The sequence below is a fragment of the Symsagittifera roscoffensis genome, chromosome 8, assembly GCF_963678635.1.
Source record: "Symsagittifera roscoffensis chromosome 8, txSymRosc1.1, whole genome shotgun sequence".
Classification (NCBI taxonomy): domain Eukaryota; kingdom Metazoa; phylum Xenacoelomorpha; order Acoela; family Convolutidae; genus Symsagittifera; species Symsagittifera roscoffensis.
Genome location: NC_087069.1, coordinates 11,406,070 through 11,422,811, shown reverse-complemented (window position 1 = coordinate 11,422,811; position 16,742 = coordinate 11,406,070). Strand labels below are relative to the sequence as shown.

The 16,742-nt window shown below is 34.4% G+C and overlaps 1 protein-coding gene and 1 long non-coding RNA gene across 4 annotated transcripts in view; both read right to left on the bottom strand.

Moving 5' to 3' along the window:
• The window catches only part of LOC134853100 (uncharacterized), a 504,659-nt gene that overhangs the window by 242,929 nt on the left and 244,988 nt on the right, over positions 1-16,742 (bottom strand). The gene's annotated exons all lie outside the window — the stretch shown is intronic.
• LOC134853169 (uncharacterized) lies at positions 11,488-13,105 on the bottom strand. Of its 2 annotated transcripts, none has more exons than XR_010164324.1 (3): positions 12,994-13,105; positions 12,538-12,645; positions 11,488-11,746 (listed from the first exon to the last, which is right to left on the bottom strand). It is a non-coding gene; the product is annotated as an uncharacterized LOC134853169 (long non-coding RNA). The 2 variants fall into 2 exon arrangements; XR_010164323.1 differs by having other exon boundaries at positions 12,989-13,098.

Below are 16,742 nucleotides of genomic sequence, written 5' to 3'. Positions count from 1 at the left end.
TCTCAAATTGCGGTCATTTTAAATTCAAGTTAAAATTTTTTCTTGGATTTGTTTCTTTGATTAGGCAAAATTTTACCGTCGTCTGCGTTGCTGTTTTTTTATTTCCCCGTGACCATGTTCGAAAAAATTTTTGGGATTTGCTGCCATTCTGATTGCGACTTTATGAAAATTAGTTTTTACATCATGATTATGACTTTGGTATTGGACGATCTACCATGATTTCGCAACTATACTCTAAATTATTTTGGACCAAGTTCAGAAAATGCTGTTCCGACTTTCGTAAGGAAAGTAATGAAATAATTGTGCTCGAGGTGGGTTTTTTTTTCAGACAAATTTCGATTATTTAAATGGACGTTTTTTTTAATTGGCTAAACTGTGCATTTTGTGAATTGTCCTAAATTTTAGAAAAAATATAGGACTGGTCTGCCAAATAAGTAGGTCGTAAATTTACACCAAAAGGACAAGTTTGCGGGGATAATTTACGGAGGCATTTAGGGGGGCGGGTGCGGGGGGGGGGGGTGATGTCTTAAACCTAATTCCACTCGAGAAATGTTGTCTAAGAATCCAGAATGAAAAATTCATCAAATTTCAAGATTCTTTTCTAAATGAACATGAGAACGCTTAAAGTGTTTGCCCTTCAAAACTAAGTCCTACTGAAGTTTTCTATCTGAATATGTTGAAACGAAAAAACTACTTGAAGATGCTTCAAAATTTTTCTTACATCAGGTACAAAGATCTCCTTTTCCAGTAATCAAACTAGTTGCGCCGAAAAGAAAAACAAAAGTCAGTAAAGAAAAACAAGGGAGCGGTGTTGAGGGGAGCGGTGGTGAAGTGGTTACGTCTCCGCCTCTCAACCAAAAGGTCGGCTGTTCAAGGCCCACCAGGATCCTTGCTCGTTGCTTAGGGGTGAGGCAACAAAACCCAGCCAAGAAAAAAAACAAAAAAAAATTGCATGGAATTCTTAAGCAAGGGCGCAACAGCAGTTCGTAGTGATGAGCTGAAGAGCTCGTGTGTTGGCCCTTCCCCTCGTAATTAAATGGTCTGAAAAAAGTAAGATTGTCAAATTTTTTTAAATTCTAACTTGAGAAAGCTGAAATATCTGTATGATTACTGAAAATATACAAATAATTTCACCAAAATTGTTCTAATTTTTTGCTGATTTTTTGAGCAGATTATTTTTTTGCAGAAAATAACACAGCACAAAAACAGTAATGATTAAAGCCTTCATTTGTGATTTTTTTCCACTCTCTCTCTCTCTCTCTTTGAAATTTTTAGTTTTTTTTTCAGATATTTCAGTTTATGTTTTTTTTTCAATTATGTTGAATTATGTTGAATTATGTTTTTTTTCAGATATTTCAATTTGACTTATTGTATCAAAACAAACTGGTTTCGCGTGAAGAGGTATGAAATATTTGAGTCAATAATAAAGAAAACTATTCAATCAACTTCTATACTTTCAAAATTAAAATTGATTTGTTTTCGGTTAATTGAAACATATTTTTACCAATCGGTTTTACTAATGATTATTTCTTGATAAACGAACATTTGCTTTGAACGAGTTAACATCAATTCGCTCTTTTAATTGCAATAAATGACCGACAACAATAGGACTGAATATCGATGAACCTTTAGCCTTTTTTGATGACATTTTTCATAAATTTCAATCTAAATATTCATTAGTAAATGAAAAACAAACACATTTCTGTATAAGAAATAGTTAAATTTTTTTTCATCATCAATCGGTTTTAATAATAGTCATCATCAAAAAGGAAAAACGGAAAAAAACTTCATTCATTTCTACTTCTTCCAAAAGAAGGAAAACTTTTCGATTTGTTTATATAAATTCAAATCGTTTTTTTTTTATCAAACTAAAATTTTTTCTAGAAAAATCAAATTGATTTTCAGAATAAGCGTTAAAACAACAATGCGATTATCTAATTGATGACAAACGAAGTTATGCAACCAAAAACTCTGATCTTTTGCCCTTCTCTCGTCTCAAGGAAATCATTTGTTTTAATAGCTTGCTCAAACTACCGCATAGACCCTAGTGCTTTAGTTCCAGCGGACCAGTTCATCAAATTGATAAATTGTAGAGGACTTGAAATATCATAAGTTTTAGACAAACACTTGAACGAAAATGATTTCAAAAAAACTTTCGACAGGGTTTAGTTTGAAAGTCGTACTCTACCTCAATAGATGATTGATCATTAATTAATTCAACGAATATCTGGTGCTTATGCAGATTACAGAAAAGAAAATGAACACGAAAAAATGGAAACGCAACCAAACATGGAAACCATTGCGAAGCCAAACTTTGCACTGGATAGGTGCACAATTTGAGACTGTATGTTCCTGGATTCCGAATACAAGTCTTTAACACTTCTCGGAACGATAAAAAAATGAAAGAACAAAAGAAGAATAAAGGGAAGATCCTTGTAGCATTTTCCAAAAAGCACAAATTGGCCTCGTAATCTGATGTTTATGCAGATGACCAAAAATACAACAAACGAAAAAATTGAAACGCCACCAAATCTGGAAATCGAAATGAAGTCAAATTTGGTGCTCGTATATCTCTGGAATCCAGACACAAATTTTTAAACATACTAAAATTTTGTCAGAGCTCTCATTTTTTGTCAGAGCTTAATTTTTAAAAATATATATCGAGGCGTTGAAAGTGTATAAGATTATTTCGTTTTCAATCTAAAATGACGCAATACGGAAAATCTGTAATCGCCAACGTGTCATCGAAATTTAAACTTTTAAACGAAAAAACTAATCATTTCGAGAAGTAATAGCAAATTTTGTAATGGTTTTTTTACAATCCTTTTAGCAAAAAAATTTTTTGAAAAATTGTTTAAAAATACAAGAAGAACAAATATGACAAATTTCTTGACATGGTAAAAGACGTCGCGTAAGCTCATTTACACAAAATTAAAACCGTAGCAGACGTGTACTACTAAAACTGCTGCCGCAGAATTCAATGCACGTGAAATTGAGGAGTTTTTCAACATCTTTAAATTATTTTCCAAGCGTCAAAAATCTATCAGAACATCGGTGACAAAACAATTTAACCATTTCAATTTTGAATTGCGTGAGAATTGTTTTAACGACAGAGACGTTTTTTTTTCAGCTCTGATTCTTGGTCGGATCAATAACTTTGAAATTGAAACATAAAATAGTGCTGCTTCTAATTAGAATCCTAGATCTTATCACTATTATCTATAGTTTAGAAAGGTAAAAAACAGAGATTATGATTTGCAAAAAATATGTCCTGACCTACTTTAGACATGAAGATCCTAAGAACAAGATATTGCAGTCTAAAAGCGTCCTTCAAATCAAAATATTTGAGAACATTTAAAATGAGGTACTGAAAAAATTATGATAACCTTAGACTGGAAACAATTTGATCTTTTTGATTTTTGTATCGCTAAACGCATGCTGATTTTTGCAAACCCAGTTGAGCAAAGTTTCAAAATTTGATAAATTCAAACTGTGTTTGTGCTTTTGTAATTGAGAAAAGATCCTGTGTAAAATTTTGGGGGTTTGATCATATCTGATGTTTTTAATGTGTGAAAATGTAGCTAGAATCGGTTATTGTTTTTTGTATTTTTTCCAAGACAAATTATCGAGCGAATTCATTTATGGAACTTTATCTTTGTTAAAACTTATAAGTTGAGCAACCTGATGGTTTTTCTAATGATTCGAGGACGAGCAACCAAGATTATCGATGACCAAATTTAGAAGTTTAAGGAAAGACTATTTTTAGAAGCTTAAGCTGAGAAAACTGTTATAATATAGACCAAAAAAATTTTGCAGCTTTTCAACAAAAATGCTTTCCCGAGAAGGCTCTAAGAACAACTTTCAGAAAAGTACTAAAACTTAGTTTTAATCTGAGAATCTGCTTTGGTGGACAGTTTTGAGAAGTGTTTCTGAGAGGGTCAACCTTGAATTTAATTGAAGAGAAAAGTCCTAATAAGTGACTCTCTATAGCATGAGAATTTGCTAAAAATGAACGTTGTAAATAGGTAACCAATTCGAAACTTGTCTGAGGGACTTGTTGCTGAGCATCTTGGTTTTCTCAAGAAATTCTGCCATCAATTATCTGAAATACTTTTGCTCTATATTGGTATACGAAGGTTTTGAAGTGTAGTCAGTATAACATCAGTATTCGGCTGTCGAGGCTATGTCTTTTTTTTCGTAGAAATTTTGTGAACTCATCAAAGAAGGCGTTGTTTTGATTTTGTATTTTCTAAATTCCACTGCAATTTCTGAATTCCAAACAGCCCAACAAAACACGCCACTGGAAAAAAATTCATCCGTTGTTTCACAGAAAGACAAAATGAATTATTTTCCAGTGGCGTGATCTGTTGGGCGGTCTACAAAGAAGGTGATGGCGACTTTTAGGTTGTAGAGAAGTTTCCTCGTCTTTGTCTAGGAGGCAGCTGTGTTGTACTTAAAACTGATTTCAGTGGTATCTTTTTGTTTTCGTCGGAAGAGGAGACGCACTAATTGGGCGATTAGAAAATTTCTCTGGGAGCTGTGACCTGTTTTGAGTGAGATATCTAGAACTGAAATTTAAAAATGTGAAGCGAAAAACAACAATGCTCCCCAAAGAAATTTTCAAAAACTTATAAGAAAATAAATAAGCCAAGGAGAATTACAAATACTTGAAAGTAAATAGTTAGACAGTTGGATAAGTTTTTGAAGCAGATGCAAAGTTAACGTTTTTTTTTACTAAAGCTGAGTTCTTTGGTGATACGAATTCTAAAACCGTTTTTTAATCTGATCATTTGAAAATTGAGGAAGAATTTTCTATTCGGGTTTTTTCATTTTTTTTCTACCACGGAAATTAGCTGGCTCAAAAATCATCGGAAAGAGTTGGGCGATTTATATTGTCAAAGCCGTAACAGTCGTTATTTCAAAAAAATTCAAAAAATTTCAGAAAAAACTTTCAGGAAATACCAGTTTGGAGTTTATGGTTTTTTGTCTCAATTCGAGCGAAAAAAGCGAGCGAGCAGCCTGCCATGTGCTTTTATATGGCCAGAAGCTTAAAAAATCTTATTTTAAAACGTATAAACTTAGTCATACTCGAATAAAGTTAGTTTTTCTGAGAATTTTAACGCTTTTTTGGAATCAAACCTACAAATTTTCAAAAAAAATTGCAAAAACTGAAACAATTTGTGATTTTTTAAAATCTTTTTTCGTTTTTCTAAACCTTTTTTTGTTTTTCAATTTCTTTATTTCATAATGACTGTCGAAATTAATAATCATTATAATTTCGATCAGCTCTTTTTATCACACCACGTGGAAAGAAACGACACTAATTTGAAAAATGTTTCTTCCCTAATTTTCTCTAAGACTATGATCGGAATATTCTGTGCTACTTGCACAGTACCCGGCTATGCTTGTTTTTGTTTCTTTTTTGTCCAAAACAACTGCAAAACAAGAGTCCAATTACTGAAACTGAAGACGAAATTTCATTGATGCCAGCTAGGTCAAAGAATAAAGCTTAAATTTGTTTTCTGGCGGTTTAATTGAAAGACACGTAGAAGACGAACAGTGCAAAATGGTAGCTCTTGTGTTTACTTTACTAGGTTGATTTTTACTTTTTTAAAGTTTGAAAGTTTGAATTGTTCGGAAGCCCGTGGATTTCAATAATTTTTACTTTTCTTAAGTTTTGCATTGATTTGATTTTGTTTTCATTATTTCTCCCGAGTTTTCATAATTTGCTCTTAATATGTTGATGGCGTATAGGATGGGTGCCAGTTGTTATTACGCAGATAACAACCGTAGCCAAGTAAATAAATTTGCTTGTTCTTAAAAAAACAGGTAATAACAAATCGCTTAAAACAAAATCGGCTGTCTAATTTTTTTGTATGAAATTAATTGAGTTTTTTATTCTGATAGTTATTTAAACTTAAATTTTAAAAATTAGTTTTCGTTCTAAGTTATAATTGAAAACTCTAGGTTAATTTTTTTCCAAAGTTATTAGCGAAGCAAATAGTTTTGTTTTTCTCTAGGGAAACCGACTGATGATCAAACTTTCTGGCTGTCAATCATATGGTTTGATGAAGATTTTCATAGGCTGTAAAATTTGAAACAAAATATTCGAAACAACGATGAGCTCTTATAGTTTTGACAAACTTTTCAAGATAAAATTTGAACAGAGGTCTCCAATTCTGTTGTTTACGTTTCGTTTTTAACAGTTCATACTCATAAAAAGTATCGGAAAAAAAACATGAAATATGAAAGTAATGAATTGCATAAACAACGAGCTAAACAATTATTTTGATCGTAGCTAAAGTTTTGCGGTAATCTGAAAATTCTCTCGAAATTTTCAAGCTATGATATTATATTCTTTTTGATATCTGCCTTATATGAATCCTTCTGAAGTTTTAGTACTCCTTAAATTTTACAGAAGTTCAGTGACCAGCTATGAAATCGTTTAATAAAATGCTCTAATAGACTAATTAGTAATTTACAGGATTTGTACAATCACAGAAAAAAAATTAAAGTTAAAGAAAGAAGTGTGAATTAAAACTAAACCAGATCGACCGATTTGCGAATCATGCAATGTGTTGACTGGTATCTAATTAATGCGGAAGGTCATACTAACATAACTAAAAAAACACAAATCATAACATTTCCAACCAGAAAAACTTAAAATTTTACAATTAATTAAAACTAATCCTAAATACACCCATTTCCTTCTTCAAAATAGGAACAAAAAATACAAACTGCACCATAAACAAGTATTAGGCCAGAAAACAAATTGATGAAATCTACAATTGAAAATTTGAAATGTACAAACGGCCGAAATCACAGGTTTACAAAAATGTGAATTCTATTTTACAGACTGTAGAACTATTATGTACATAAAGAAACATACAAAAAAAACAAAAGTAACCTAAAATGAGCTTGGTAAAAAGAACAAAACAAACAAAATACTAAGAATTTTAAATTGAAAAATGCATCAAATTCATCTAAACATTTTTTGAGTTCTGACTCAATCGAGATTTCACTAAAATTGTCAGTATCCGGAATTGGGTGATGCGGCGGAAGTTGGAAGCTAGGTTTGAATCCGCTGGGTGAAAATGAAAGGGAGTCTGAATCGGTGTCTGACTAGCTCGTCCCGATGAGATAGACTTTTCTAAAGACCAAGTTAGAATGGTATCAGCGACTAGAATGTGTCTCGTAGGAAGGTCCACAAGCGAGGTTGGGAAATCTGAATTAAAATTGAACAATGGAGAGGCATTTGGGTCTTCATCTAATTTTGTTAGATCCGTGACTGTCCTCTTTTTCCAGAACGTTTTCGATATATCTTCCTTCACTGAAGTGTTTAGGAGGGCCATTATTTCTTTGTGATCTAGACGGTCTTGGTTGGTGTTCCACCAGGGAAGGGTCTTCTGAGGCACTGTCCTGTTGAATTGGATATCTTTCGGAGCCAGCTCCGAGCAAAACTTCCGTTAGTTCCGAGCCTTAGGGTGGTACTCGATTGTGTGGGCCCTGGGAGTGAAGTTTCGCCAGCTGTAACACTTATCTCATGATTAGGCTCTGATATTGCGTCCTGGTTAAAAAGCATGTTTTTGCTTGATACGTCATCAATTTAGTCCTCAATTATTCCGTCCCATGAAGTTAGGTTTAGATAAGAAGAAGCTCCTGAGGTGTTTTGCGGAGTCTCTTGTATCCCGACTAGTTCTGTGGTCGGCTGATGGGGTTCTTTAGCTGTGATCGACTTGGCTCTGCCCGGCTTTGGTCTCTCCCATTGGGCTTTTTTGAAGGTCACAGTTTCTTTTTTCCTGCTAAACTCGAGTGATGATTAAAATTTTGCCAACGGCTTTCTTTTGACCGGGAGCAATTTTCCTTAGTAAGCAAAGTAAGATTCACGGAAGATACAACCGTTATCGAGAGTAATCGTATGGTTTGAGAAGTCGATGATGTTTTTGGTTATCAAATTAAAATAGGGTTTCCCATTTTTCCTGTTAGCCGCCCTTCTAAAATGTTTACCTCCAGAGGCCAACTTCTTCGTAGATCTGCCGATTTTGCCGGGAATTGACAGGCCAGTCTGGGGAGTGGCCAGGTGGGTGAGGCCTGAGTCAATCAGAGCTTCCGTGTATGCGTCCATGTAGTCATCTTTTGCACCGTTGCGCAATTCCCAACTCGTTGCCCGTTGGTCCGGTAAGATACTCTACTTTATCTAAACGGTTATCAAAGGAAATCAGACTTTTCCATCTAGTGTTTTGCAGTTTTATCAAAAGTTTTCGCGAAGGGGGTCACTCTAGTGAAGATTGTTTTGTCATTCTGCTGATCCAAAAAAATTTTTGATCAAAGAATATAGAGAAGGTTTTGGTGAATTGAGAAAAATGGCTATAAAATTAGATTTTACACTATATAAAAGTCTTTCTACAAGTCAGTTAGATCTATGATGTCCCACTTCCCATTTAACAATTTTAGTCCAATGCGATCGTTTTCCACTGTCCTAAGGTCGCCCCCCAGGCCACTATGAGAAGAGTCTGTTTTAATCTAGTTTTTATCAAGTGATTGTTTTCTGTTACTTTTACATTTTCTGACTTCAAAATTTCGAAAGTTATTGAATGGCTATTATCCAATTTGTAAACTGATTACTTGCTTACTGAGTGACAAATGGGGGAGCTCAAAGTAGACAATTTCGGGATAAGTTTTGTATGCTGGTTTATGAAGCCGAAGAACAATCGCGACTCCGAGATGTCATTGGGGTTGGAAAGTTTTTGATTGCGCGGGCTTTGCCGTCCGACAGTCCTACTCCGTCTCCAGAAATTTCAAAACCTAACCATTCTATTCCATTTTGAAAGAATGGGCTTATCTGATTTATGTTCATCTAGAGAACCCTTCAAATCAATCAAAACGTCATCTAGGTAGCAATTTGGACACGGTATTTCCTTTAAAAATGAGTCTATGACTGGTCTAAATTCCTTGAGCTGCTCGCAATGCTGAAGTTACACTGTTTGCTTGTTTTTTTGCAAAGTTTCACTTGACTATACGCTTTTTTTAAGATTAAATTGCTAAACCTGCCCTGCCCAGTGAGATTTTCCGAAAATTGAATGACAACGTTGTCTATCAATTCAGTTCATGAATTTTATGCAACTGTTGTTTACTTTTTAAAACTTGATCATTTAATAATGTAGAGTCTAACGCCAAGTTCTTCGAGCCATCTTTCGTTCTCGCTATATCACTCGGACTAAGAAAAAAATTATCGTCGTTTCTCTCTATTTATACAATTTGACCTTCGGTCTCGATTCTTTTTAGCTCTGCATTTACGCATTAGAGTAGATTTACACTCTTCTTGCTTTTGCCGGAACTGATTTAAACAGAGAATAGAAATGTGTTCGCTTGTGATCGTTCGGAACTTTTCCAACTCTGGTAATAAACTCTTTGAATCTTTCGCGGAAAATTTGTTCAGATGAATCGGAAATTTGTTCAACTTACTCTCTATTAGTGGCTGCCTGACTGAACATATTAGTCTGGGGCACTTCTTCTGTTTGGTTACGATCCCTAATTAGGGTAGGTTATCGTTTCCCAATATGTTGCGTTCGTGTCATCCATTAACAAAAAAAACGAGGTCACTTCATGAAATCAACCATTGGATTGGGACCTGATGCATAAATTTCCCAGGATGTTGATCGTGTCGTCTGTGAAACCGCAATATAAACCTCTGATTATTTTTTGCACTTGGTAAAATTTCAGGTTTCGATATCTGAGTTTAGGTTCGTGTAAGACTTTTTGTTTTATAAAACTATTTTGGCTCGCCAAATCTAACGGAATACTCTTATTCACAATCATCTATCATCCCAAATCTACGTTGAAGAAATTCTTAGTTTCCAACTCACTGTCCGTTCTCGTTCCAAGTGTTTATCGATTCTTGATTATTGCTCCAGGAATTCTCCGGCAGGAGGAATGTCTAATTCTGCTTTTTTACAAAATTATTATATACAATATTTACAGATGATCGTTTCCTGTGAGATTTAGAAAGTTTGGCAAAATGTTCTTTGCTGGAGATACAATTAAGTGGCACTAGGTAAATGCAATGCCACAATTTATGCATGAATCACTTGTTTTCATGTCGAGGCTCGGTTCTTTCTATCTGGTTCTGTACATTAAAAACTTTAAAAATTGTCCCATTGGTCAATGATCACGCCAGATTCGTCAATTTCTGATTGTTAAAACTGCTTTTCACGTCGACCGTCAATAGAATAAAAAGTAATCATTTTTTTTCCTTACTCAAACTTTATAACTACTTTTTTAATCGCCGGAGTTAACTTTTTTTTTCAGCGTAACTCAGTCCCGAAACACCTTAAATTGGTTATCTGGTGTTCTTGTATTTTATTCAAAAATGAACAAAATTACTAGAATTTGAGCGATTCCAATTTCATTTATAAAGCACTACCTTAAGGCGTTTTTTTAGACTTCTTTCCAAAAAAAACATGCGTTTTCTCTGCACGCGCTCTACTCAAAAACGGCAAGTATATTAACGCAAAGACACCTAAGGTAAAATAACAAAGAATTGAAACGGCGATAATATCACTGGCTGAACTACGTATTTGAGTTAAACTAGTTTTATATCACAAAAATGTAATTTCTGATTATCAGTATTTCCGAAAATGAGTGTTTCGGTAAATCGGTTTTTTGGAGCCTGGGCCGTTTTTTCTGAACAAATTTAGATTTAAGCAAAAAACTGGTAGTTTCGGCATCACGGAAACTTTATAGGAAATTTTGATTGTTTTATTAAAAAGACTGAGTCTGCACTATCTTTAAATAAAACAAATGAAATTGCTGTTGAAAAAAAATGAAACAGATTTTGGAAACTGATTGAATTCGCATAGAAATGATTGAGCAAACAAATTGAGAAAATAAATGCTTTTTCTAGGATGTTTGTCACGTTGAAACAGTTCTAAAACTATAAGGAATCGTTCCGCCTGTCTATGAATGACGACTTCACGGGAACCAAAATATGTTATTTCTCTTTGTAGCCCCCACCGTGTATTATAGTGACCCGCTTATTACATCAGGTAAAAGAGTTAAAAAGGAAAATAGTGAAGTAGCTTCTGAACATTCGTAGCTTCTGAACATTCGTAGCTTCTGAACATTTGTAGCTTCTGAACATTCGTACCTGTACGCAGTGGTTAGTTCTCAATGAACAAATTATGGATGCACCCAGATATGAAAGTACTGATGAATGAAAACACAACATTTATTCTAAAACCAAAAAAATGAAAACTGGGGCTGGGGTGGCTATAAGGTCCTATGAGGTTTTACTACTTAGGCTGAAAAGACTAAAATGTGAAAGACCTCAAGTCGGTCCCAAATTTAGTCTCTTTTAGCCTCGGTGCTGCTTGGATTTAGCTGAGTTTTGGTAAAAAAAGATCCGTTTCCTGCTTGAGAATGGTATGAATTAGCGCCGCAATTAAAAAAATGATCTCAATCACCCTAATTCACAAGAGAAAAAAAGCGTTAAATTAATGTTTAATTCAGTTCAAGTTGTGAATTCAGTTCAAGTCCATAACCATCTTTGTATTAGTTGGTTTTTTTTTCTGATTTGCACGTCTGAAATGTATTCCAAGTCTTTTTTATTATTGTTGGGAGTTCATTCTCTGGCTGAGCTGATTGACAAAATCCCTGGCCTCTTCTGGGGTGGAAAACATTTGACTCAATTCTTCTGGATGGTTAGTCGCCAAGTTTTGAAACTCCTCGAGACTCATGTTCTCAAGATCTGAAATCAAAAAAATAACTTCACTAAAAGTCTCCAAATAGATCTAAACTTGTACGAAGTTTTAAAAAAGAGTCCTGTTATAACATTGAAATCTCAGTAATAAGAATAGTAATAAAAATGCAGTCAACTCTCATAAATTTTGGTCATAAAACCAAAAATACTTAGACCATATTTTGTTCTAGTTACTATAAGATTTTTCTATTTATTTATTCAGGCTTCACAGTCTTAACCAGTGGGGCTTTTTCCTTACTAAAACTTTTCTATTTAATTATTTATTTATCACGATCTTAACCAGTGGGACTTTTTAATGCTATCACATTTGACCCGAAACAGAGTTTTGTTTGAGTTGGTCAAAACTGGCTGCAAAAAAAATCGAAACCTTCGCCAAAATCGCCATTGAGTGCTAGCTAACATAATAGCGAATATCTTTTTTCATTAGTTGATTGAAGTTGTCATTGGGCTGCTGTATTTTTAAGGATTGATATGGGACTGGAAACCAAAGCTGTTCCTGCGTTTTTTTTGCGAGGTCGCGGAATCACCACAGCTTTCCGTATCAGATTTTGTGTAACTTGTTTGGGTTTTCTGGGATAATTTCACAATGAGTTTATCACTTAGGTTTGAAAACTAGACTTTAAGTATTGATATGAAATTTCCTGTTTTTTTGTGTTTTTCCTGGTCGGAACTCTTTTTTACTGCTATGAATCGTTGTTTAAATCATAAATGAGGCTGTTCTGTTCTCTTCTTGAAAACGAAATTATTTCTTAATTAGTATTGTGATGAAAACTACTAACCTGCCGATCGTATAGCTCTACTCGATCCATCCTGGCACCAATAACAAGCGAAGGTAATCAGAAGAACAGTCAGGGCACTTGTTCGAATCATTTTTGTCACAAAGTTACCTGAACGCAAATATATCTGATTGACTTGTTGTTACAAAATTACTGATTGTGTTTTGCGTAAAAATTTAAAGGGCCAATTGATTCCGAGGACTGAGTTTTATCTATAGAAAAACTCCCACATCTTTATTTGTTGTTTAAAATTTTGAGTAATTTTTAATTCAGTTTTCCCTTATTACCTCTTTCATTATTTAAACATCATTAAAATATAAAACGATTATTGAATTCAACAGTTGTATATCTGATATTTTTTCATATTGGGACTTGGACGTTCAAAGTTTTAAGGGTTCGTTGAAAAAAGTGTCAAAAACACCTAAACTAAAATACTTCAACTCTCTTTTCTTACTTTACCGTTTTTTCAGATATTTCAGTTTACTTATCTCAGAAGATATTGATATCGGTTGCGAGAAAATGAATTTCTTCAGTCAATTATAATAAAATAATTTAATATAAAAGCTTCTTTATACTTAGAAGCAGATGATCAAAATGAGAAGAAAATAATTGAAAGGGAGGGAGAAAAGAGTCAACGAGCAATTTATTTACTTTTTCGTTTAATTAAACCATATGTTCTTCGATTTTAATTGGTTGAACTTTTTGATAACAAACTCGTGAACAATTCACATCTGGAGTGCAACGAATCGACATCAATTCGTACTTTGTTAAAGTAAGATTGAACGACAATATTAGATGTGAAAAATTTCCTTAAATTTCAGCAAACTTTCAAACTTCGTTTAACGTTTCGACAAAAGTTTGTTCTAGGCAACAAATCTTTGATCTCAAATTTAGTTTACTGCCACGAAAATTAAAAAAATTAAGAAGGGAGGAAAAACCTGCGATCAGATATATAACTCATCTCGTATAACTGTCATCAAACTTTTATTCGGCCTGAGAAATTCTGAAGGAAATCTTGTTTTTCTGGCGAAACAAAACGTTTTTCCGAAAACGAAAGTCTTTGAAGATGAGTGCTCAGCATTTGTTAGGGCATAAAATTTTTGAAACGAACTCCTAAATATTGCTTTCAAAGTTTTAAAAACAATCAACCAAAAAAAACTGACTGTTTGGAGTGAATGATCTCTTTTAAAAATTTACACATTCTGACGATTCAGATTTAAAAAAAAAAAATTACCGTCCTTGTTCTGAATTCAAACCAATTAGGTTGTTTCTCGTAGTCTGTTTAGTTCAGAGACAAAGATAATAAAAAAAATCAATTTGAGGTCAAAATCGAGTTCTTCAACTGTGATTCATTTTGCAAAGGTAACGGAGTTTTGACAATGCAGATCGATTTTTTTGATCAAAAAGATTTTTTTAAAAGCGCTTTTTTCACCAGTTTTTAGGAAAGCCTGCGTATGACGTAGAAATGGCAAGTTGACGTAGAAATGACAACCTGGCGCAGAAGTCCATGCAGATAGGAATAGTGCGCGCTTAGTGGACCAAGTGACGCGTCACCAGCAGAAAAAAGTATTCTATAGTTTTTTGGCTAATAAGAAATCGGTAACTTTAAATTTTTGGCAACAGATCACAAACAAGTCGGCCAGTTTTCTTAACAGTGAAATAAGACAAAAATGAAGAGGAAAATTTATTCTAAAACGCGGAATTTTATTAAGTAGAACACGGTAGCGTTCATGTGCAGCACTAGGGGCAGATTAGGGGGGGTGAGGGAAACGGGACCCTACACTCAGGGATTCGAACCCCTGCCGAATCAAGAGACCTCCCTTTTGTACAATTTTGATGTAATCTTTTTTGGCTATTGGAAACTAAAAATTTTCTTAAATAGCTTTCGGCGCCAATACTTCACTATTTTTGAGAGGGAAGCGAGTGCCAAAAAAACGCACCTTTTTGTTCAAAAGCTTCCAAAATGTGCCTAAATACGCGTTTTTTGATCTGTTTTTTCAAACAATTGTCAAGGGCGCAGAAAGTTTGGCCAAAAAGATAGTCTTTTCAGTTTTTTAGGAAAAAAAGGGGAAATCAAAGTCAGTCTACCTAAGAAGAGCTCGTTTCATTAAAAAAAAACTCAATGCGCGTGAAGCAGTGATTGCGTTCAATCATATGGGAATAAAACAAACCTGACCATCGTCGCTCTGAATACAAATCAATTAGGTTTCTCATTTTTTGTTTAGTTCAGAGACAAAGATAATTAAAAAATTAACTTGAGGTCAAAATCGAGTCTTCAACTGTGATTTATTTTGCAAAGATTTTGCAAAAATTTTTGAGCCAGTTTAAGATTTCAGATCGTTTTTTAAAATCAAATTGACTTTTTGAATCTCACGAACTTTTTATGAGTGCATGACGCAGGTGTGGCAACTTAACCTGGCTCAGAAATCCATGCAGCTAGGAATGAGGCGCGCTTATTGGTCTAAGTCACGCGTCACCAGCAGAAAAAGTAATCGAAAGTTTTTCCGTCCAATTCGAAATCAGTTACCTCAAATTAAGGTAATAATTAACAAACAAGTCGGCAAGCTTATTAACTGATATAAATAAGACAAAAATGAAGAGAAAACAATTAAATTAAAAACCCTACTCTCAGGGATTCGACTCCCTGTCGACCCAAAAGGTTCCGTTTTTGTACTGTTTTGATATATCAGTTTTTGGCTGATGGAACCTAAAATTTTTCTAAAATTGCTTTGGCGCAAAAAATTTCACTATTTTTGAGAGGGAAGCGAGCGCCAAAAACACGCGATTTTTTTATTCAAAAGCTTCCAAAGTTGCCAAGAAAGGCCCTTTTTGACCTGTTTTATCAAAAAAATTGCCTGGGGTGCAGATAAATTTCAGTGCTTTACTATAGCTCGGGAAAATCATATTAGCCTACCTCAGCTCGGAAGCCTTGGGTGCCTTCATTGACTCCGCAACGATCAAAATATCTAAAAAACTTTGACTGAAAATGTCTGCAAACGTGAAATGTTGTTTGATAGTAAATGCATTTTGATCAGATTTTCTAAGCCTCTAGCAATATAGTTTCGTGGAAAATAATCGATTATAATGGCTTGGATTGGCAGGAAAATTTGCCATACAATCGATTTTCAAGACCAATCAAACCAAGAAAATTTGGATTTTTAGGGAATTTAAATCAATTTTTTTCAATATGAAAAATTCATGATAATCCCCTTTCCTCATCTCCTCCCCAGCTCATTGATTCCCCAATGTCCCCCCTCGCAGGTGGTATGTGAATAACGTGAGTTGAGATGTAACCTTGAGAGGAGGCGGTGTGTCTTGAAAGGAGCTTAACATGGAATGGGGCACAAAAATGGAATCAGTGAATTAAAGTGTGATGAAACTAGAAAAAAGAAAAAAAGTAAAACATAAAAGAAATAAGAGAAAATTTTGTCCACGACAGTTAAACCCCTCCCCCCTCCCCGCACCTGAACCAACAACCCCCAACTGAACCACCGAACATTCCCACCTGAACCACCAACATCCCCCAACCTGATCTGGTTTATGTAGGGTGTGTAGATTTGAGGGATTGCTTCTCTAGGTCCGTTCACACATTCTATCTTAATGGCACCGCAAAGTGGTCGCTTGGGTAATGAGTTCAGTGGATCGAGCGAGATTCATTAGAACACACAATCCCGAAAGGGTTGAGTTGGTAGCAACTATTCATTAATGTACTCTGTTACATGCCCCTCATTGTACTGCTTTTTGGGCCGTCATGTCCGCTCGATACAATCGATCAAATTCCAAGGGTAATTGAAATCTCATAACATAGGACCACAAACAGAAGGCTCTAGGTGGCCAGAAAAAGTCTAATCTTCTAATCAAAGGAAAGGATTCGAGGTTCATCAGCAAAACTCCATAATTATTAATTAACTCCCAGCTAACTTAACTGTATAATTAACTTTCTCTATAGAAAATCAACAAAAACACCCACACCCAGTAAATCCATATTACTACCCATTTCGACCGGCTAGACTTAAAGGTGTTACTAGGTATCACCATTCTTTTGAGGTGCTTTAACTGATCTCTCTGACTTCACAGTATTGGGTTCTCTAACTCTAAGAACTAATTGTCTTCTACCTTCGCTCTTGTTGTTCTACCTAACGGTAGGTTGTTTTTTAATCTCTATATTAATTGATCTATTTGAATTTTAGTTATAGTTAGAGTTATGT